The sequence below is a fragment of the Hypanus sabinus genome, chromosome 6 (genome assembly GCF_030144855.1).
Source record: "Hypanus sabinus isolate sHypSab1 chromosome 6, sHypSab1.hap1, whole genome shotgun sequence".
In the NCBI taxonomy this organism is placed as follows: Eukaryota; Metazoa; Chordata; class Chondrichthyes; order Myliobatiformes; family Dasyatidae; genus Hypanus; species Hypanus sabinus.
In genome coordinates, this window is record NC_082711.1 from 171,020,293 (window position 1) to 171,042,071 (window position 21,779).

The 21,779-nt window shown below is 44.9% G+C and overlaps 1 protein-coding gene across 11 annotated transcripts in view; it reads left to right on the forward strand.

Annotated features, from left to right (window-relative positions):
• The window catches only part of msi2b (musashi RNA-binding protein 2b), a 642,445-nt gene that overhangs the window by 167,535 nt on the left and 453,131 nt on the right, over positions 1-21,779 (forward strand). The gene's annotated exons all lie outside the window — the stretch shown is intronic.

Here is a 21,779-nt window from a genome sequence, read left to right on the forward strand (position 1 = left end):
CTTTGTGCTAATGGTGGGCAAGAACCCTGCTTCTATTCCTTACACTTAAATTATCCCAAGGAAGGCCAAAACAATGGAGTAAACGAGTTGGATGAGATCATAAATGACGTCTTGAGATTCAGGGGAGGGAGAATAGAGAAAGTCCTCACCAGAGGGCAAAGGGGCAGGAAGCTGTGAGCCGAGTAGGTGGTGTGGATGGGAATAAACCAGCAATATCTCGAATGGTCGTAGTTGGTTGGCTAGGGCTGATGTTGTCCATTTAATTATTGAGAGTCATTGAGACACAGACCCTTTGACCCACTACAGTGACAATCAAAATTGTTTAATGTAATTTCCAGTACATAGGCGTAAAGGAGAACAAAATAGTTGTTAACTTCGGATCCGATGCAGCACTGAAAAACACAATAAATATAAATACATAAGATAGCTTAGAAACATAGATTGATTGTACGTCCATAAAGTAACACTAGACACAGCAGTGTCTGTGCATAAGGTGACTGGCAGTGGTGTTTGGGGGTGTGGAGGAGTGGGTTGTTGGGTGGAGGTGTTGATCGGCCTTACTGCTTGAGGAATGGAACTCAAAACAAGTCTGCTGGTCCTGATGTGGATGCTGGATGGCCCCCTTCCTGATGGGAGTGGGGCAAACAGTCCATCCACAGCCACCTGTCACCTGTCAGCCGCCTGTTTTCACCAAACCTGCACTAATCCCATTAAAAAAAATCTTCCCATGTTTTCTATTCTTCTCCGTGCTCCCCCCCACCCCCATCCCCACTGGTTAGACTCTACCACTCACCCACAGAACTAGGGGCAATTTCCAGTGGCCAATTAAGCTACCGACCATGGAAACCCATGCTGGAGAATGTGAAATTGTACATGCAGCCCCCAACGTCAGGACTGAACTCGGGTCTCGAGGGCGGTGAGGGGGAGCAGCTGTGCCACGGTACTGGCCCAGGGCAGATACAGACTCAGCGAAGGTGCTCTGTGGGAAGCAGAGACTTCCTTACTGATGGGGGGGGGGAGGTGTTGCTCACATGGGAGAAAAGCATGAGTTGGGGGGCAGGGGGCAAAGATGAAGGGAGAATGGACAAAATGGCATACAGCATCAACAAAACCAAGGAATTTATTTTGGACTTAAGGTAGCGGATGTCAAGAGAACACACACCAGTCCTCAGTGTGGGACAGTCAGTGGAGAGGGTGAGCATCTTCAAGTCCCGGGGTGTCAACATCTCTAAAGATTTATTCTGGGCCCAAAATATTGACACATTTCTGAAGAGGACGCAGCAGTGGCTCTGTTTTGTTTGGAGTTTGAGGCGATTTCTGCAGATGTACAGTGGAGAGAGGGCATTCTAACTGATTGTATCACGGTCTTGTATGGAGGGGCCACTGCACAGGATCAGGAAAAGCTGCTGAGCACTGCAAACTCAGTTACATCATGGCCTCCCCACCACCGAGGGCATCTTAGGCAACGCCTCAAAAAGGCACATCCATCATTAAGGGCCCCTCTCCACCCAGGACATGCCCTTTTCTCATTGGTACCGTCAAAGAGGAGGTGGTACAAGAGCCTGAAGGCACACACTTAATGTTTTAGGAACAATTTCTTCCCCTCCGCCATCAGATTTCTGAATGGACATACTATTTTTGCAATGCTTATTTAATTTTTTATATATATGTTTCTTATTATAATTTATAGTTTATTTTATGCATTGCACTGTACTGCTGCCACAAAACCATGAATTTCATGGCATATGTCAGTAATATTAAATCTGATTCAGTAATGCCCAGAAACATGAAGTGAATTTTATGAATAATAAGCATCATTATGACTCTGTCATTGTTGAGGGACCTCCGCCATCAGATTTCCGAATAGTGAACCAACCCATGAAAACTGTCTCTATTTTTGCTCAATTTTTTACACCATTCATTTTTTTCCATGAAGCAATAAACTTCCTGATATACGTCAGTGACATTAAATCTGATTCTGATTTTGATTCTGATTCTGAAGGTTGTCTAAGAGTGTCTCGCAGTACTAGTCTCATGAGCTTGTATTCTGCATTACCAAAAATAATGCTGAAGGTATTTATTTCAATAAGAGCAAGCAAGCTTATCCTCTGCCAAGATTGTTTGTTCTTTTTGATGTTGGTGAATGATACTGAGTGAAGCAGTTTCTATTCAGATACCTCTTTCATTGGGCTCAGCTGTTGAATACAGGGAATAAGATTTATAGGGTGTGTACAGCTTCTGTGGTCTAACTTTTGTCGTCTATCAGCAAGAGAGAATACATCAGTTTTCAAAAGCTCTGAAATGTTTTTGTCAGTTTGTGAAGAGAGTATTTTTCATGGATTTGAGGCCCCTTGCTTCCCTCTCTGTCATTCTGTGGTATTCGATAAGAAGCCACAGATCTTCCCTTCCTCATTGCCATGTTTTCCCTCCCCTCCTGTTTCTTCTTTTTGCATCTTTTGGGTCAGTCACATCTGTCCACCTCAGGTGGACGTAGATGATTAAATGATGCTGTGCCAAAGGAAATGAGGCGAACACGTGACGTTAATATTTATCCCTTGTGCAATGTCATCAGAACAAGTAATCTGTCATCCCCTTGCTGTTTAGGGGCTTGCTGTTCACAAATTAGCAGCCACGGTTTCTGCATTCGGTGTTTTTCAAAGGAGTGAGTAAACTGCCTGCAGGGTCCTGAGGTGATGTCTTTTTTTCCCTTTGTAGAATCATACTTGGAGCACTGTGCTCAGTTCTGGTCGCCTCACTACAGGAAGGATGTGGAAGCCATAGACAGGGTGCAGTGGAGATTTACAAGGATGTTGCCTGGATTGGGGAGCGTGCCTTATGAGAATAGGTTGAGTGAACTCGGCCTTTTCTCCTTGGAGCAATGGAGGATGAGAGGTGACCTGATAGAGGTGTATAAGATGATGAGAGGCATTGATCATGTGGATAGTCAGAGGCCTTTTCCCAGGGCTGAAATGGCTAGCAAGAGAGGACACAGTTTTAAGGTGCTTGGAAGTAGGTACAGAGGAGATGTCAGGGGTAAGTTTTTTTATGCAGAGAGTGGTGAGTGCGTGGAATGGGCTGCCGGCAACGGTGGTGGAGGCGGAAATGATAGGGTCTTTTAAGAGACTCCTGGATAGGTACATGGAGCTTAGAAAAATAGAGGGCGATGGGTAACCCTAGGTAAATTCTAAGGTAAGGACATGTTCAGCACAGCTTTGTGGGCTGAAGGGCCTGTATTGTGCTGTAGGCTTTCTATGTTTCATGAAATTTCTCACCACGGAGGGAGGCCATTCGGACCATCGTATCTGTGCTAGTAGAGGAAGAGCTACCTGATCTGATCTCACTTTCTAGCTCCAAGTCTGTCGTTCAGCAGATCACATCTCTTCAAGCATACACACTCAAGTAAATGTGATGAGGGTTACTGTCTCTAACTGTCTTTCAGACGGCCAAACCAGATGAATGTTTTTTTTCATCTCATAACTTCCAGTTATGGCTATATTTAGTTGAAAATGGTTTCTAATCTCTCAACCCTCTTCCCTTCCAGTCTTACCCCAGTTCAAGCCCAACCATTGCAGTTTCCTTTACCACTTAACTCCAACAGTCCCTCTGAGTACTGCCCGTCAATAATTACCTGCATTTCCTGCTCTCATAGGTTGTGTTATGAGTGGTGTTATGTGGAAGTCCTGTTCTGGTTCTGTGTGGAGTTGGAAGATGGAAGTGTGCTGGCTCGGTAATGCAGGCAACAAAATCAAAGATCTCACCCAGCCCCTCGGGCGTTCTCTCGCCTTCACCCTCCTACATTGGGCTGAAGGTACAAAAGCCTGAAAAGTGTGTACCAGCAGACTCGAAAACAGTCTTTGTCCTGCTGCTTTCGTTATTCAGTGCACCCCTACTACAAGGAGAAGGACTCTTGATCTCACAAGCTGCCTCGTCATGGTCCTTGCACTGGATTGCCTGCCTGCGCTGCACTTTCTCTGTAACCGTAACACTTTATTCTGCATTTGTTATTGACTTCCCTTGTACTACCTTGATCTACTGTGATGAATTGCTTTGTATGGATGGCATGGAAAACTCAGATTTTCCCTGGTCCTTGGAACAGTGATAAACCAGCGATAGTGCTGGAGAGCCTCCTGAATCTTCACTGATTATCAACCACCCATTCATACTAATCTTACATCAATCTAATTTTTAGTTTTATTTAAAGATACAGCATGTTATCAGACCCTTCTGGCTCAATCCTGTGCCATCTAATTGCACCCATGTGATCAATTAACCTACTAATCCACCTTTGGTTCTATTGCAAGAATGAATGAATCTCTGTCGGTCAGGGTTGACCAGGGATGCTGCATCCTCACTGTCTAGATTAGAAACTTGGGCAGTTTGGAGAGCAAGCTATTGCCCATGTAGCAAGCCTACCCTCTCCACGCATCTGATGAACCCAAAAGAACGGCACAGTTTGGTACCAGCAGCGTTGCAGGAGTTGCCAGTCAACGTTAAACAATGTGGGACTGCCTTAGGGACTCCAGCTCCAGATTTTTCACTTGGTGCTTACTCCCAAAGCCTTCCCCATGAGTGGGTATAGCCGCAAAGCAGCGGAGGTTTTCTTCTCCTAGGTGAGCTGCCAACCATGGCAGACGAGCCCCATCTGCCTGAAGCAAGCGGTTTTAAAGCAAAGCACCAGTAAACTGCCTTTGTCCCTTCTCCTGTCGGTAGAAATGGTTTTGCTAGGCTTAGTAGCTAAGCCATAAGTGAAGGCCAGGAGCAGGACTTGGTTGTCAGAGGCTATTTGAGGCGTACACCATTAGGAGCATTTAATAAGTAGTGGGAGTCTCCGGCTTTAACAACCTTAAGGAACCATTTTTTGCAAGAGCTGCCTCTAAACAGAGCATGGAACAGTACAGCACAGTACAGGCCCTTCAGCCCGCTGTGTTCTGCTTACTTTTTAACCTACTCTTAGATCATTCTAATCCTTTCCTTCTACATAGCCTTTCATTTTTTTGATATTTGCACAGTTTGTCTTTTGCACATTGGTTGTTTGTCAGTCTTTGTAGTTGTTCATTGATTATATTGAATTTCTTTGTTCTCCTTTGAATGTCTACAGGGTAGGATATTGTGACATGTATTTACTTTGATAATAAATTTGAACTGGAACAGAAATCCATCACTTTAGATATAAGGTAATCCATTGTTTGCATTAGAATCATACATCCATTATATGCTGAGTTGTTTGACGTGGGTGATCATGGTCTTTCCACGACTATTTTTCTAGAGAAATGGTTTGCCATTGCTGCCTTTTGGGCAGTGACTTTACAAGGCAGGTGACTCCAGCCATTATCAATACTTCTCAGAGATTGTCTGGTGTCAGTGGTCACGTAACCAGGACTTGTAACATGCACCAGCTGCTCATACGACCATTCACCACCCACTCCCATGGTTTCACGTGACCCTGATCTGTGGTGGGGGGGGGGGGGGTGCTACACCTTGCCCTAGGGTGACCTGCAAGCTAGCAGAGGGAAGGAGCACTTTACATCTCCTTCAGTAGAGACGTATATCCACCCCATCACCCATTACATTAGAAAAGGGGCTACATTTCACCTAATTCTTTGTTGCTTAGCGTGCACCTTGTGTGAGTTTGGGAAATGCACTATTACATTTTATATTCTTTTTTCTTGCTGTAAGAGCTTAGGCAGAGAATTGAGTTACTAGACTCTCGAAGTCCTGAAGAAGGGTCTCGGCCCAAAATGTCAACTGTTTATTCATTTCTTTAGATACTACCTGACCTGCTGAGTCCCTCCAGCATTTTGTGTGAGTTGCTTCAGATTACGAATGCTACTTGAGGAAAAGGAAGGAAGGAGAAAACAAACTTCAAACTCCTACATTCATATGTTGGCCAAAAGTTGATGTTAAACTGGAGAGCCAGCCATGCTTAAACCACACGGCCTTGAAAATCCAGGGATTCAGAGGAAAAGGTATAGGTCCAGAGAGTACTCATTGGGGAGATGAAGCTGAAACTGGACCTAATCATGTTGTAAACATTGTTATAGACAACAGAACAAGTCATCCCATCTATTTCTTCCTTGTGCCTCTCCCACCAAACCACCATTTCCTATAGACTTACCACATTATTTTTAAGTGCCAATGTTAATACAACACAACATGCATATATCTGGTGTGTTAAGGCCATAAGAGCAGAATTAGACCATTTGGACCATCAAACCTGCTCTAGCATTTGATCGTAACTGATTTATTTTCCCTCTCAACCCCATTCTCGTGCCTTCTCCCCAGACCTTTGACATTCTTACTAATGAAGAACCTAATGAGATGTTAAACTGAGATTCCATCTACCTGGAAGAAAAGATGCAAGAGACCTCTAGGCACTACACCCAGGACCACAGCAACATTTTCAGTGGCCTGGCTTGCACAGTAATACTTAAACAACACACACAAAGTTGTTGGCCTGCTCTTTCTGAATAGGGCCATCTAGAACTCCTGTACCCACACCATAAGTTGTACTGAGTCCCAGCCATCCAACACCAGGTAACTAATATTGGCTCTTGGTTAAGAAACACAAAGGTGTTCAAATCCTCTTCCTTGCTTTCAACTCTCTCAGTCCTCCCACTCCATGTAATTTCTTTCAGTCTTATAACTGAAATATTTAAGCAATATTACTGCTACACACAGGGATGGGCTGGTCTTGATCCTATTCTAACCCTTTCACACTTCATTGCCACTGCCACTCCATCTGCCCCATTTCTTCAAATAAAGCTATTGGTGTAGCCCACTATTCCCTTCTTCTTATGTATCTCCGTGCTTTCTGAAGAAGGGTCTTGGCCTGAAACATCAACTGTTTACTCTTTTCCATAGATGTTGCTTGACCTACTGAGTTCCTCCAGCATTTTGTGTGTGTCTTCATAAGTATACTTACTCCGTTGATTTCAACCACCTCTCCTGTTTGTGAGTTCTGCACTCCCAACCATCTTTGCCCTCTTGCTTGTCCATTGATGGCTTGTGCTTTCAGATGCCTGGGCCTCGGCCTCTGGAATTTCCTAAATATTTACACCTTTCTATTTCCCTTTGCTCCTTTTAATATAGGATCAGTCTCAACTGTTTATTACTCTCCTGAAGTGCCTTGGGGCATTTGGTGAAGTTAAAGGTACATTTGTAAATGGAGGAACTTGTTGACACTGTGGGTTTATGACAGAGACAAGGCTGAGATTCAGACTATGGCATCATGAGATAATCTGTCAGAATATTGTAGCATTTGTGGAATTGACAACTTTATTTAGGTTGAAATTGTTTGGTAAATTGATCTGTTGAAAACACTGAGCAACACACGCAAAGTAGCACCTATGGAGAGGAAAAGAAACAGTTGATGTTTTGAACTGAGACCCCTTCATCAGAACTTCTGATGAATACTGAGTCCTGATGAAGGGTCTTGGCCCAAAACATTGACTGTTTATTCCCCTCCATAGATGCTCCCTGACTTGCAGAGTTCCTCCAGCAATTGGTGTGTTTTGCTCAGTAACTCAGATCAATTTACCAAAAAAAATTTTAACATGAAGAAAGTTGTCCATTCCACAATTGCTGCAATGCTGAAGAATTTCTTGTGCTCCTAAAAAGTATGACTTTTAAGGCAGTGTGCCAAGGGATAGAGCTCCTCTTCTTCGGTTGTCCATCGGAATCCAGTGACGACGTCCACTCCTTTAACGGTGAGATCTTTGATGACTATACAGTCCTATCCTGGACCCACGAGTTCTTTTGCAGGTGGGACATTTATATGCGGTAGTAGTGGTGGTGGTGAGGGCAACCATGGCTGCATTCTCCTGGCTCTCTTCTGCTGTCTTCTGGTTGTTCTTTCCATGTCCAGAATACGAACCCCGTCCCTACACAGCTGTTGCCAAGTGTTACGGTCAGCAGCCACATCCTCCAGGTCCTCGGGTCTGATCTTGCACTTCCTTAAAGCATTCTTCATCTGATCCTTTTAGTGCTTCTTCTGCCCTCCAGCTGAACGTCGACCATGATGTAGCTGGCCGTATAACACTCTGTGGGGTAGCCGACATGGGGGCATCCTTATCACATGCCCCAGCCACTGCAGCTGACGCTGGGTGATCATGGCCTCAATACTTCTGCAGTTGGTCTTTACAAGTATTTCACTGTGAGGCACCCGCTCACGCCAGGTAATTTCCAGGATGCGCTGAAGGCAGCTTATGTGGAAGCGCTTCAAGGACTTGACGGCTGTAGGTTACCCAAGCTTCACAGCCATAAAGGGATAGAGCACAGCACAGAGATCACCCTGGTTGCCTGAGGTTAGTTGAAGAATGGGAACTGTCAGGGTGTACCTGAGAGTGATCTGTGTGTGAGCACTTCTCCATAATGCAACAAATTTACACTGCAAATGTGTGCAAAAGGAGTGTACCTATACGTCAGGCTGTATGGTGGAAAGGGAAGCAAACTTAATGATTCTGGTTGAAGGGCTTGACCAGCTGACCTCAACCTGAAGAGTTAACTTTTGTGCCAGCTTGATTTGCCGAGCCCTTCCTGTTTTTTTTCTGTTTTTTTTAAGTTTCAAATTTCTAGCCTCTGTAGTGCTTTGATTTTCATGTTTTTGTGTGTATCTTTCAGATCTGGATGTAGCCCGCTGAGCCACTACCAGTATCAGAGAAAGATGCACGGTAGTGTACTGATTAGTGCAGTGCTTTACAGTACCGGCAACCCGGGTTCAGTTCCCACCGCTGCCTATAAGGAGTTTGCACGTGACTGCATGGGTTTCCTCCGGGTGCTCTGGTTTCCTCCCACAGTCCTAAAATATATCATTTGGTAGTTTAATTGGTCATTGTAACTTGTCCTGTGATTAGGCTGGGATTAAATCGGAGCTGGCTTGGCTCAAAGGACCAGGAGAGCCTATTCCACACTATCTCAATGAATAAATAAAAGAAAGAGGCCCCTTGATTCACCCCCACCCCATCCATGTCAATCTTTTAGCCCATCTGTTCTAACCCTATTACATTAGAACTATAAGCTTCTCTGCCTCTACTGTTGAAGTGCCTGTTCAAATACCTTTTGATCATAGTATAAATTTTTGATCTCCAAATAAAACTAACAAAATAAATAGATATATGAATCCACCTGCATTGCTGGCAATGCGTTCTAGGTATCAACCACTTCCTGCATAAAAGAAAAAAAAACTTGCCCCTGTGATCAGATTTTATTTTGTTGCCTGGTCTCTATTCTAGATACCGAGATGATATCGCATGACATGCATTATAATTTTTTCACTAGGCAACTAATAGATTTTCTATAGACTGGACCATTAGAACCACCAGTTCAGATGCCACGTGCATTCCTGCAGCTCCGAGTGCCTGCTGGACTTCCAGATTGTCTGTGTAATCCCAGATTCACTGTGCTTCCGTGGCAGGCTTTTGCACAAGACCACAGTTAATAGAAAGTAAATATTACCTCCCCACAGTCTTGTCAGTCTTATCCGCACTGTGTTGGAATTTATTGAAATTCATCCTGTAATTTAGATAGGCTCTTCAGTCATAATGCCATTAAAGCTGGAGATAACAGTCGGCTGCACAGGAGTCTCGCAGACAACTCCCTGCTTGTGTGATAAGGCCTCCACCTTCCAGGACCAAGTTTGTTGAGTTCCACCCTGCACTGGTGTTGCCAACTTTTTAAGAATAACGTTTCCGAGTTTGCATAGGCGTTCAAACTGGAGATGGGTGTCATCCCTGGGATCCAAAGCAGGAACAAACAACTGTTTTAAATTTATGTATTGCGAGATACAGCACGGTAAATCAGCCCTTCCAGCCCAACGAGCCCGCGCCGTCCAATCATACCCATGTGACCAGTTAACCTACTGACCCGTTTATCTTTAGAAGGTGGGGGAAACCCAAGCGGTCATGGGGAGAATGTACGAGCTCCTTACAGACAGTGGTGAGATGAGCCTGGGTCGCTGGCACTGTGATGGCGTTACACTTACCACTACGCTACCGTGGCACCCCTTCCTGGTCAGTATTTTTAAATGCTTCCAGACTGAACATGGAAGCTCCTGTGGATGCTCTCAGAGCGAAGGCAGCATCCATCATCAAGGGTCCCCTCCCCTCCAGGCCAAGCACTTGTCTCGCTGCTACCAATTTTTTATCGATGCAGCACAGAAAGCACCAGATCTGGATGCCTCACGGCTTGGTACGGCAATTGCTCTGTCTGAGGCAGTCAGTTGTGAACACACTCAACACGTCCAAGAAGCCAGCCTCCCTCCCTGCCGTGGACTCTGTCTATACTTCTCACTGCCTCAATGAAGCAACCAGCATAATCAAAGACCCCCATCCACCCGGGGCATTCTCCCCTGTCCTCCACCCCCCTCCATCAGCAGAGGATACTAAACCCTATAAACACGTACCACCAGGCTCAATCCTGCTCTTATTACATTATTGAACATGGTTCCACAGTTGGATAAGATGGGCTCTTGATCTCACAATCTACCTATTGTCTACTAGCCCTGCACTTTCTCTCTCAATGTAGCAAATGCTCTGTCTTTGGTTGTTTAATTGTACTGCCTTAGTGCACTGCTGAAGTGAAGTGATCTGAGTTAGCTGCCAGAACAGTCTTGCACTGTAAAGGTAGGTCACACCCAGAATTATTTCCAGGTAGCTCCTTCCACACCGCTCTGACACGTTGGGAGGTCGCGTACGAGGCAAGTTACAGCAGTGGTTTGCCATGCCTTCTGCCGGGTGAGTTATTTTTCAAGAGAGCACCAGCTCTTAACGGGAGCAGCTGGATTTGAACTCCGAACCTCTCGCCCCGAGGTCCAGCGCTGATGCCACTGCGCTGTAGCTCAGTAATAAGATTGGGCAGCATTCATTTCAAGGAGCAGTCCTTCATTTTCACTATGGATGTCTAGATATCACTATGGACTTCCACAGTGAAAACGTTGACTGCTCCTTTCAACGGATGCTGCCCGACCTGCTGAGTTCATCCAGCTTGTTTGTATGTGTTATTTGACCACAGCATCTGCTGTATACTTTGTGTTAGCTCAGTAATGAACCAGCCTGTATTTTAATATATTTAATATACATATATATACTTACTGGAATTGATTTACCTATTTATTTTTTCTCTTTCTATATTATCATTTATTGCCTTGTACCGCTGCTGCTAAATTAATAAATTTCTCGACACATGCCAGTGATAATAAAGCTGATTCTGATTCAGTAGGGGGGCAGTGACTCGATCTTTGTTGGGAATCAGACTAGTACCTCACAAAGTCCTGTATTTCAGAGTTTCAAGGAGCATTTATTATCAAAGAATTTATAAATTATACAACCTTGACATTTGTTTGCTCACAGGCAGCCACAAAGCAAGACACCCGAAAGAAACCAATTTTAAAAAAAGACCAACCCCCACCCCCCAGTGCCCAAAGGGACAGGGAAAAAAAAACACAAAACAAGTCATGCAGACAACCGAGGCGAGCAACAGCAACAGCATTTCAGACCAAGTTGAGTCCTTGGATCCAATTCCCCGGAGTAGGCCCACAGCCTCGGTATTCAGTTCATCATATTAGTGGTGCAGGTCGCTGCAAAGTTTGCAGACACCAAGCAGCCTTAAGGCTGATTTATACTTGTGCGTCACTTCGACGCCGTAGGTATCGCGTACCTTACGCTGTAGGGTGACTTGCAACTTTCCAGAAAAGTCACTCGTGCATTGCGGCGACGCAGACCGCAACAACTGTGATTGGTCCGCTTGGTAGTATCGCATTTCCTCCTACGCATTTCCGGTTGCTTCTTCTCCGCCATGTCTGTAGGTTGTGCGTACACCGATACAAAATAGATGAACCAAATCATCAAATCCAGCTGCTGACATGCGAAAATGTTTGAAAATGCATTTCCTCGTCCATGTCTCTCACGAAGAAACTCAACGCAGTGGCATAGAAGCCCCATTGCCAACTAGCGTCTTGGCGCACACCAACGCATGCTCGCTACGGCGTAGACTGTGGCGTAGCCCGTATGCAAAAGTATATATCAGCCTTTTGCGTCGTGGAGAGGAAAGCCCTCAGACTATCAGGGCCGGTATTTAAATTGTTCAAACCTTGCACTAGGACCTGGGCCTCGCCAGTGGTAAATCACTCCGTGCCCGGATTTTGCTGTCGAAGGAGCTGCTCTTGGCCTTTCCAGATCGGCTCAGCACCCCGAGCAATCCAACCCTGTCCGAGTCTCAGTGCCCTGCCTTTCCAGTATTTATTGGCCGGCATTTAGATTGTCTAAACTGCAGATTGTACCTCATAGTAGGACTCGGGCCTTGAACTTGCTTCAGACCTGAATTTCGCTGCCGAAGAACCGTTCTTGACCTCTCCAAGTAAGCTCGCTGTTTAGAGCGATTCACCTTCCAACCTGGGTTAGCTGGAATGCACATTGGAACTCCTCTGTCCCATCTTCTCACTTCCAAAATCGTTCACTCCCACCTGGGCAGCTTCAACTCCAAGTGCATTGATTTTGCAGCACACCAGCAGGGCACATACTGCAAATTTGTTTTGCCTTCGCTCGGTTCTTCATTGTGATAGTTTACCACAACTTACTTTAAAAAAAAGTGTTATTGATAATGGTTTTAATTGAATTCCTTTGCTTTTGAACTACCAGTAAACTGGAAGTTTACTTTCTATCCTTCACCCCATCCACTGTACCTTGACTCTCCGATCTCTGCCCCAGTCCATCTGCCCACAGCCTCTTTCTCAAGTCTGGCCTTGGCCCAGTAAAAATAAATATTTATCCGTTTTCTAGGGATTTAAGTATGACGTTGAGCAAGGACCTTCTGTCTAGCTAAACTGGTGGTTAAGCCAGCTTAGTAAAAAGCAGGATTTGTTTTGGAGATGTGTTTCCTTTTGAAGTCCTTGTAACACACTGCAAAACAAAACCATAAGACCATAAGACATAGGAGCAGAATTAGGCCATTCAGCCCATTGAGTCTACTCCACCATTCCATCATATCCCTCTCACCCCCATTCTCCTGCCTTTTCTTTGTAACCTTTGATGCCCTTATTAATTAAGAACCTATCAACTTCTGCTTTAAATAATCCCAATTACTTGGCCTGCACAGAAGCCAAAGAAATATTTTGCATGCTTATCTATCTACCTGCTGCGGTTTGCATTGTGTGCTCTCGTGTAGGTTTTGCCTTTGTTTAGGCCATCGCTTAGGATTTTGGAAGAGGCTAATTCAACTATGTATTTTTATTATCCCTCTCAATCCCTTCTCCCCCTTACCTTTGACACCTTTGCTAATCAAGAACTGATCAACCTCTGCTTCAAATATACCCAGTGATTTGCCCTCATTATCTGTCTGTGGCGTGTACTGAATAGGGGAACAAAATGACCCACTTTGCAGGTAGTTGTTCTTTCAGAAGTCTTCCAAAATTTGTGTGTGAAAAAGACATAAACTGTGCGATCTCTTTCATTCTTACATTCATAGTCAGTGCTTTCAGTAGAGTTGTATCACATTCCTTAAAACCAACAGGACTGTTGCCACTCATGCACCCCGAGCGGTGGTACACCTCTACAATAATTGAGGAGCTTCCTCACCCAACCCGGCCCCTTCCTCTCCAGTAGCAGAAGAGCCCTGCACTGTGTTCCTTCCCCACTGGGCCCTTGCGGTGGCTGCACCAGGTTTCAGTGCATCCCTCAGCCTGGAATGTGCCAGTCGGCGGGGCTCCTCTGTGGACATCCGGATGTGCCGGCAGACCAGCAACTTCCGGGCAGACCAAAGGGCGTCTTTCACAGAGCTGACGATCTGCCAGCAGCATGTGATCTGTGTGTGTGTGTCTCTGGGGACAGACCGTAGACCAGACAGTCCTCTGTCACGGAGTTGCTCGAGATGAGCTGTCACACGGGCCCTTGTATCTTTCTCACACCCTCTTTGCAAACCTACAGTCTGCAAAGAGGTAATGGTGCAGCTATATAGGACCCTGGTCAGACCCCACTGTGCTCAGTTCTGGTCGCCTCACTACAGGAAGGTTGTAGAAGCCATAGAAAGGGTGCAGAGGAAATTTACAAGGATGTTGCCTGGATTGGGGAGCATGCCTTATGAGAACAGGTTGAGTGAACTCGGCCTTTTCTCCTTGGAGCGACGGAGAATGAGAGGTGGCCTGATAGAGGTGTATATGATGATGAGAGGCATTGATCGTGTGGATAGACAGAGGCTTTTTCCCAGGGCTGAAATGGTTGCCACAAGAGGGCACAGGTTTAAGGTGCTGGGGAGTAGATACAGAGGAGATGTCAGGGGTAAGTTTTTTACTCAGAGAGTGGTGAGTGCGTGGAATGGGCTGCCGGCAACGGTGGTGGAGGTGGATATGATAGGGTCTTCTAAGAAACTTTTGGATAGGTGCATGGAGCTTAGAAAAATAGAGGGCTATAGGTGAGCCTAGTAATTTCTAAGGTAAGGACATGTTCGGCACAACCTTGTGGGCCGAAGGGCCTGTGTTATGTTGTAGGTTTTCTATGTTTCTAACTGTCTCATCCATACTAAAGTCATTCTGTGGGCAATGTGCGACGGGGGAACTGATGGAGAGTCAGTTCTTTTAGTGAAACAAGTGGTTAGGTCTTGAGGTCTGGCCGACACCAGAAGCACAAGGGTAGAATGCAGTGAACCTGATAATGTCAGTTCTACGTTGCAGGAGTGTCCGGCCTGATACTGGCTAATAGCTGACTAATAGAAGATTACATGCTTGCTATATATTTACGACCTGCTTCAGAAAACATTGAGCTGTGCAGCACTTAACATCCATGATGGTATCAGGCAAGTTCCTGGTGCATGTAAGTGGATCTTTATCTCTCAGTGTGTGGTCTATTATTGGTCTGTTAAGTGTGGGAATATCTGATGTAAATGGGATATTTCCCTCAATCACTTGCAACTCAGTTTCCAGCTTTGCCTGATTGAAGAGGCCTCCAGAGATATACAAAGTTTTGAGGGGGCAAATGCAAGCAGGCTTCCCCCCCACTTGAAGTTGAGTGAGACTAGAACTAGAGGTCATAGGTTAATTGTGACAGGTGGAATGTTTAAGGGGAACATTCAGAGGGTGGTGAGAGTGTGGAATGAGCTGCCAGTGGAAGTGGTGGATGAGGGTTCGATTTCAACATTTAAGAGAAATTTGGACAAATACATGGATGGGAGGGGTATGGAGGGTGATCGTCCAGGTGTGAGTCAGCGGGGCTAGGCAGTGACTAGATGGGCTGAGAGGCCTCTGTTGGAGATTTGAAGGGATTAGACAAAGTCAGAGCACTGTCATTCCTGCACTGTTGCTAACAGGACATATCCTATAACAACACACACAAAGGAACTATTTGATGGATCCCAAACACAAGAGATTCTGCAGATGCAGTGACACAAAATGCTGGAGGATCGCAGAAAGCCAGGATCATCTATGGAGGGGATTAGACTGTTGAAGTTTTGGACCAAGATCCTTGATCGGGACTGGAAAGCAGAGGGAAAGAATCCAGAAGAGTGGGGGGGGGGGAGGGAGGGAGGGAAGAGTACAAGTGGCAGGTGATAGGTGAGACCAAGTGAGCGGAGAGAGGGTGGGTGTGGGAGTGGGGGAATGAAGTAAGCTGGGAGGTCATAGGTGAAAAAGATACGTGGTTAAAGAAGAGGGAATCTGATAGGAAAGGAGAGTGGACCATGGGAGAAAGGGAAGGGAGGGGACACCCTGGAGAGGTGATAGGCAGGTGAGAAGAGAAGGGGTAAGAGGGGAGACAGAATGGGGAATGGAAAAAGAAAGAAGGAAGCGGGAGAAACTACTGGAAGTTAAAGAAGTCAGGTTGGAGGCTCTCTAGATGGAATATGTTGTCCTTTCCTATTGGTGCAGAACCCTTAGTGAGTGATGGGCGGCAGCCTTTGGCACTGATGTGGTTAATCCCAGAGGCCTCCTGTTGAGCCCGTGCTGAATATTTACAAGATTTCCCAGGATGCTGGATCATGTTAAAGCCAGAAAATTAAGTCAGGCAAGCAATTTAATACGAAGTAGGAGGGAGAATGCCCTCAAACAGTCTATGTAGTAAACTAAGATGATTCTGCTTATTATTGAGCTGTAATGATCTTCATCACAGAGTCTGGGTGAGCTGGTCTGTTTTACAATTTTGTGTTTCCCGATTTAAGTTTTCAGATGAAATTAATAAATTGAGCATTTACTTTGTTTACCAGTGGCCCTCGTTTAAATGGTCAGGGCCTAATTAGTGCATAGAGGGGTGTCTGGGAGTACTTGGAACAGCAGTACCCTCAGCTCTGGGCTGACTCATTCCTCTATACTTAGACTGCTGTAGTTGTAACGGTAAAGCTATTCGCTTTGCTCTGTGTATAATTACAGTTTTTAAAAACCTCCCTTGGATTTGTGTGGGCATAAACTGCCTCATTCACTGTTCATGTCATTCTGAACACTTACTGCACGTATCTGTTCATAGGCTCATAGGGTTTTATGGTGCGCAGAGCCCACTCTTCCAGCTCAGATGTCTCCCTGAGCTGGTCCAATTTCCCTGCATTTGGCCTATTAACCCTCTAATCCTTTCCTATCCATGAGCCTGTATGAGTGAGCAACTTTTTTATACCCCTCCTTTACACTTACTATAATTCTTCCTTCTCATTCATTAATCACCCCTACATAACCCATAATTAACCCAATGGAATTTATTCTGTGCTCAGCGGCCACTTTATTTGGTACACCTGCTGGATCGTGCAAATATCTATAATCAGCCATTCATGTGGCAGCAACTCAATGCATAAAAGCATGTGACCATAGTCACGAGGTTCAGTTTCAGACCAACATCAGAACGGGGAAGGAATGTGAATGATGTGGAATGATTGTTGGTGCCAGATGGGGTGGCTTGAGTATCTCGGAAGCTGCTGATCTCCCGCGGTTTTCACACACAACTGTCTCCAGAGTTTACAGAGAATTGTGCGAAAACCAGCAAGTCATCCAGAGAGTGGCAGTTCTGTCGGTGTGAATGCGTTGTTAATGGGAGAGGTCAGAGGAGAATGGCCAAAGTGGTTCAAGCTGACAGGAAGGCGACAGTAACTCAAATAACCACACGTTACAACAGTAGGGTGCAGAAGAGCATCTCTGAATGTACAACTCGCCAAACCTTAAGGTGGATAGAACCTTGAACTCCTGTGGTTAATAAAGCAGCCACTGAGTGAATATCCAGTCAGGATCAGAATCATATTTAACGTCACTGGCATATATCATGCAACTTGTCATTTTGCTGCAGCATTACATTGCAACACATAGTAATGAAAACTATAAATGACAATAAGTGTATATAAAAACAAAATTAAATTAAATAAATACTGCAAAAGTAAAGGGAAAATGATTGATCCCACCTTTTTGAAGCTTTGTCTTTTGAAGGTGTCCTTGATCCTGGGGAGGCTAGTGCCCATGGTGGAGCTGGGCACTAGTTTAACACTTTCTGCACCCTTTTCTGATGTTATGCAGTGGCCCCTCGATACCAGGAGGTGATCCAAACAGAATGGTCTCCATGGTGCCCCTTAGATTTGCGAGTGTCTTTGGTGACATACCAAATTCCCCCCCCCCCCCCGAAAACTCCTTATGAAATATAGTTACTGTTGTGTTTTCTTTAGATAAATGCGTGAATATGTTAGGATAGATCCTCAGAGATGCTGACACCCAGGAACCTGAAAGTTCTCATTTCTGATCCCACAATGAGGACTGGTGTGTGCGTTCCCTTGACTTCCCCTTCCTGAAGTCCACGATTAATTCCTTGGTCTTACTGACGTTGAGTGCATGTTCGTTGGTGTGTCACCACTCAACCAGCTGATCTGTCTTACTCTTGTATGTCTCTTCGTCGCCATCTGGATTTCTGCCGACAATAATTGTGTCGTCAGCAAATTTATAAATGGTGTTTGAGTTGCGTCTAGTCACACTGTCAAAGATGTTGAGAAAGTAGAGCAGTGGGCTAAGTACCCATGCATTAAGGAATGCCATTAAATATTTTACTATTCTAATTATTAGCTTGAAAAATACATTAAAAATGTAAGGGAGAATTTGCAATAAAGTTTGATTTCTGTAAATCAGGTCATTCATAATTTGTGATTCCATTGTAAGTGTCCTGTTATGGATTACTTCAGTCAGAGTTTCATTCTGACTGCTTACACACACCCTCTTCCTTGGAATGTACTCATCTAAACCAGTCTAATTCCACTGGCTGTCTGGTCCCTCTGGGACAGGCAACCATGGTCTCCAGTTGTTGAAAAGTGGGTAAAGTTCCAAGTATTTCAACAGGTGATGTCTAAGCCATGAGGACCCTGGGATACAGAACCTGGATAAAAATCAGTGGGTTAAAGTTTGCATCCAAAACTTTGCTACTTGTGTTTCAGCTTGCCCTTCCTGTTTCCATTCGCCCTCCAATTTGGTTGGACCAGAACCGCATTGGTATCTGGCCCAAGCATCTTGCATCTGTCCCTTTTGTTCTTGGCCTGTCCTAAACCCTGTGGACTCACTTTCACGGACTCTGCAACTCATATTCTCACTATTATCCATTGTGTTTTTTTTTGTAATTGCACAGATTGTCTTCTTATGCACATTCATTGTCTTTGTGTGTAGTTTTTCATTTGATTCTATTGTGTTTCTTCACATCTACAGCAAATGCCCGCACAAAAATGAATCTCAAGGTGGTATATGGTGACATATGCATACTTTGATAATAATTTTCTTCTGAACTTTTCATTATGTCAGGCTTTCTGAGAAAACAGGTTTCACTGCAACATTGAATGAAATGTTGTCATTGGAATCCAAGTTTTTCGTATATGTCACGTTTCAATTATGTCAACAGAACTCCCTTTGTAAGACTAAAATTCTGTAGATGCTGGTAAAGCAGAAATAAAAATAACATTGTTTTGTAAAATACTGACTGAGTATGATGGTATTTGTGAAGAGAAATGTCAACACACACAAAATGCTGGAGGAACTCAGCAGATCAGGGAGCATCGGTGGAAAGGAACATTTTAGGCCAAGACCCTTCATCAGGGCTGGAAAGGAAGGGGGAAGACCGAAACATAAACTATCTACGTCCTTGCCATTGATACAGCCTGACCTGCTGAGCTCCTCCAGCATTTTATGTGTATTGCTCTGGATTTCTAGCATCTACAGAATCTCTTGGGTTTATGGAATGTTTTAGGTTAAAATATGTTTGTGTGTGTGGGGAGGAGGTGGGAGGGTGCCCAGTCCTGCTAGCATTACAACAGGGTGATGGTTTGGTGGTTGTTGTGAAAGTAGAAAGAAAGATTTTCGGGAATTATACCAACCCTGAGAGATAGTTCCTACCAGGAAGGACTGAGCAGTTTGGGAAACTATTCAGGAATAGCTTCTTCCCCTCTATCATCAGATTTCTGAATAGACATTGAACCCATGAGCACTGCCTTACAAACAGCACACACAAAATGCTGGAGGAACTCAGCGGGCCAGGCAGCATCTATGGAAAAGGGTACAGTGGATGTTTCAGGCCAAAACCCTTCGGCAGGACATCATGATCTCTCTTGTTTGTGATTGAACACAACCTTACAGCTGTTTTTTTTAAAAATCTTTTTGCAGTACTTAATTTAACTTTTTAAATAGAAACTTGCTGTAATTTACTGTTTTTATTGTTAGGCATTGCAATGTACTGCTGCTGCATAACAAAGTTCATGACATATGTCAGTGATATTAAACATGATTCTGATTTGGATTTTGACTTACTCGAGAAAAATGAAGACTAAAGTTTCTATAGAGATTCGTTGGACAGATATGGAGAAGGTGAAAAAGGGAAATTATATTGCACTTTCTGTGCCTTGAGAACGTTCAAAGAAGTTGTTGTCTTTGAGGCTACGTTGACACACAAGATGGTGTGGCATTGTCTGAACAGAGTATGATGTGTGGGCAGAAGATCCTGTCTCTTGACCTTCTTAGATGTATGTAACTCTAGACAAGTGTAACAACTACTGTTGCTTTGGGTGCCGGGATGGAGTGAACTTCTCACTCCCATCAGGGCAAAGATCTGTCCCTGGGGCATCCACTGTCTCTTTTGAATGTGTGTTGGTCCATCATGATCTCTGTTCTGCCTCACTTGCCACTGCTCCTTGTCCGTGTCTTTTGAGTTGTCTGTGAACATGCTTTAATGGTGTTTCCTCTTGGCTCCTGATACATGGGTATTGTGGATGTCTTGGAAGGCATGGAGTGAACTTGTCAGATTCAGACATGCAAAGACATGTTCTTCTCCTGCCTGGCAAGATGGCCTCCAAAGGGTGCCAGCAACTCCAGCCTGGTACTGCACTTCGCCAAGTGGCAGCTTCCTTCGCCCGACTTTCCATCAGCAATGTAAGGATGGGATAAAATTGGCAGTCAAAGGATAGAGCTTTTGTTCCTCTAGAGCAGGGGTTCCTAACCTGGAGTCCGTGGACCCCTTGGTTAGTGGTGGGGGTCCATGGCATTAAAAAGGGTTGGGAGCCCCTGTTTCAGAGAGTGTGAAGGAACCTTGTAGCACTGAAGGACAGTATTCAGTACACGGTGCACATGCCAGCAATGTGGTAGACAAATATTCTAGGACTGTATTACCTTTTCCATCTATCTCACTTCATTTTCTCCTTCCCCCCCCCCCTCACCTGGCTTCACCTATCACCTACCTACCAGTTTGTTCTCTGTCCACTCCCCCCACTTCCACCTTCCTTCCCAGTCCTGATGCAAGTTCTCAGCCTGAAATATTGACTGTTTTTTCCCCTCCATAGACGCTGTCTGAATTTCTGAGTTCCTCCAGCATTTTGTGTGTGTCGACTTGATTTCCAGCATCTGCACAATCTCTTGTGTTTGTGATTCTATAATTCAGTCATTATTTTGCTGTCCAACCTTTCCACCCTCACTTAGGCTCCTTCTTGCTCCACTGTCCTCGCGTCACGACGCTGCTGCTGTGTGTTTCTTGACGAGTGTTTGCATTTCAGCTGGTCTTTGTCAAATAGTTTTTTATCACCTCCCCCTGGGTTCCCTCCTCCATCCTTTTCTCCTACTGTCCTCTCTCCAGCCCTTTACCCTTCCCGCCCACCTGGCTTCACCTATTGCTTTCTTGCTATCCTACTCCTCCACCCGCAGCTTCTTGTTCTGGCTTCTGCCCTCTTCCTTTCCGGCCCTGAAGAGGGGTCTCAGCCGGAAGCTTCGACTCTATTCATTTCCATAGATGTTGCCTGCTGAGTTTCTCCAGCGTTTTGTGTGTGTTGCTTTGGGTGAGACTAGAACTAGAGGTCATAGGTTAAGGGTGGAGGATGAATTGTTCAAGGGGAACATGAGGGAGAACTTCTTTACTCAGAGGATGGTGTGAATGAGCTGTCAGCAGAAGTGGTTGATGTGTGTTTATTTAAGAGGAAGTTGGGTAAATGGATGGAAGGGATATGGAAGGCTATGGTCCAGGCGCAGGTCGATGGAACTAGGCAGATTAATAGTTTTGGCATGGCCTAGATAGGCCAGAGGGCCTGTTTCTGTGTTTGTACTTTCTATGATTCTGTAGTGGGGGTTCCTAACCTGGGCTCCATGCCTGCCTCAGATAATGGTCAGGGTTCTTGGCATAAAAAAGGTTGGGGACCCCTCCTCCATAAATATCACTCCTGTTCTGGAATTTATCCTACAGTCATTTCAGTCTGAAAATTTAAAATACCTTTTATTTCATTCTCTTTCTGAATATTTTCTAATTTAAGAGAGCTGACTTGACTGAGCTTGAACAATGGAGTGTCTGTGCATCATGACATGTTCCTTGGATGGGTTATAT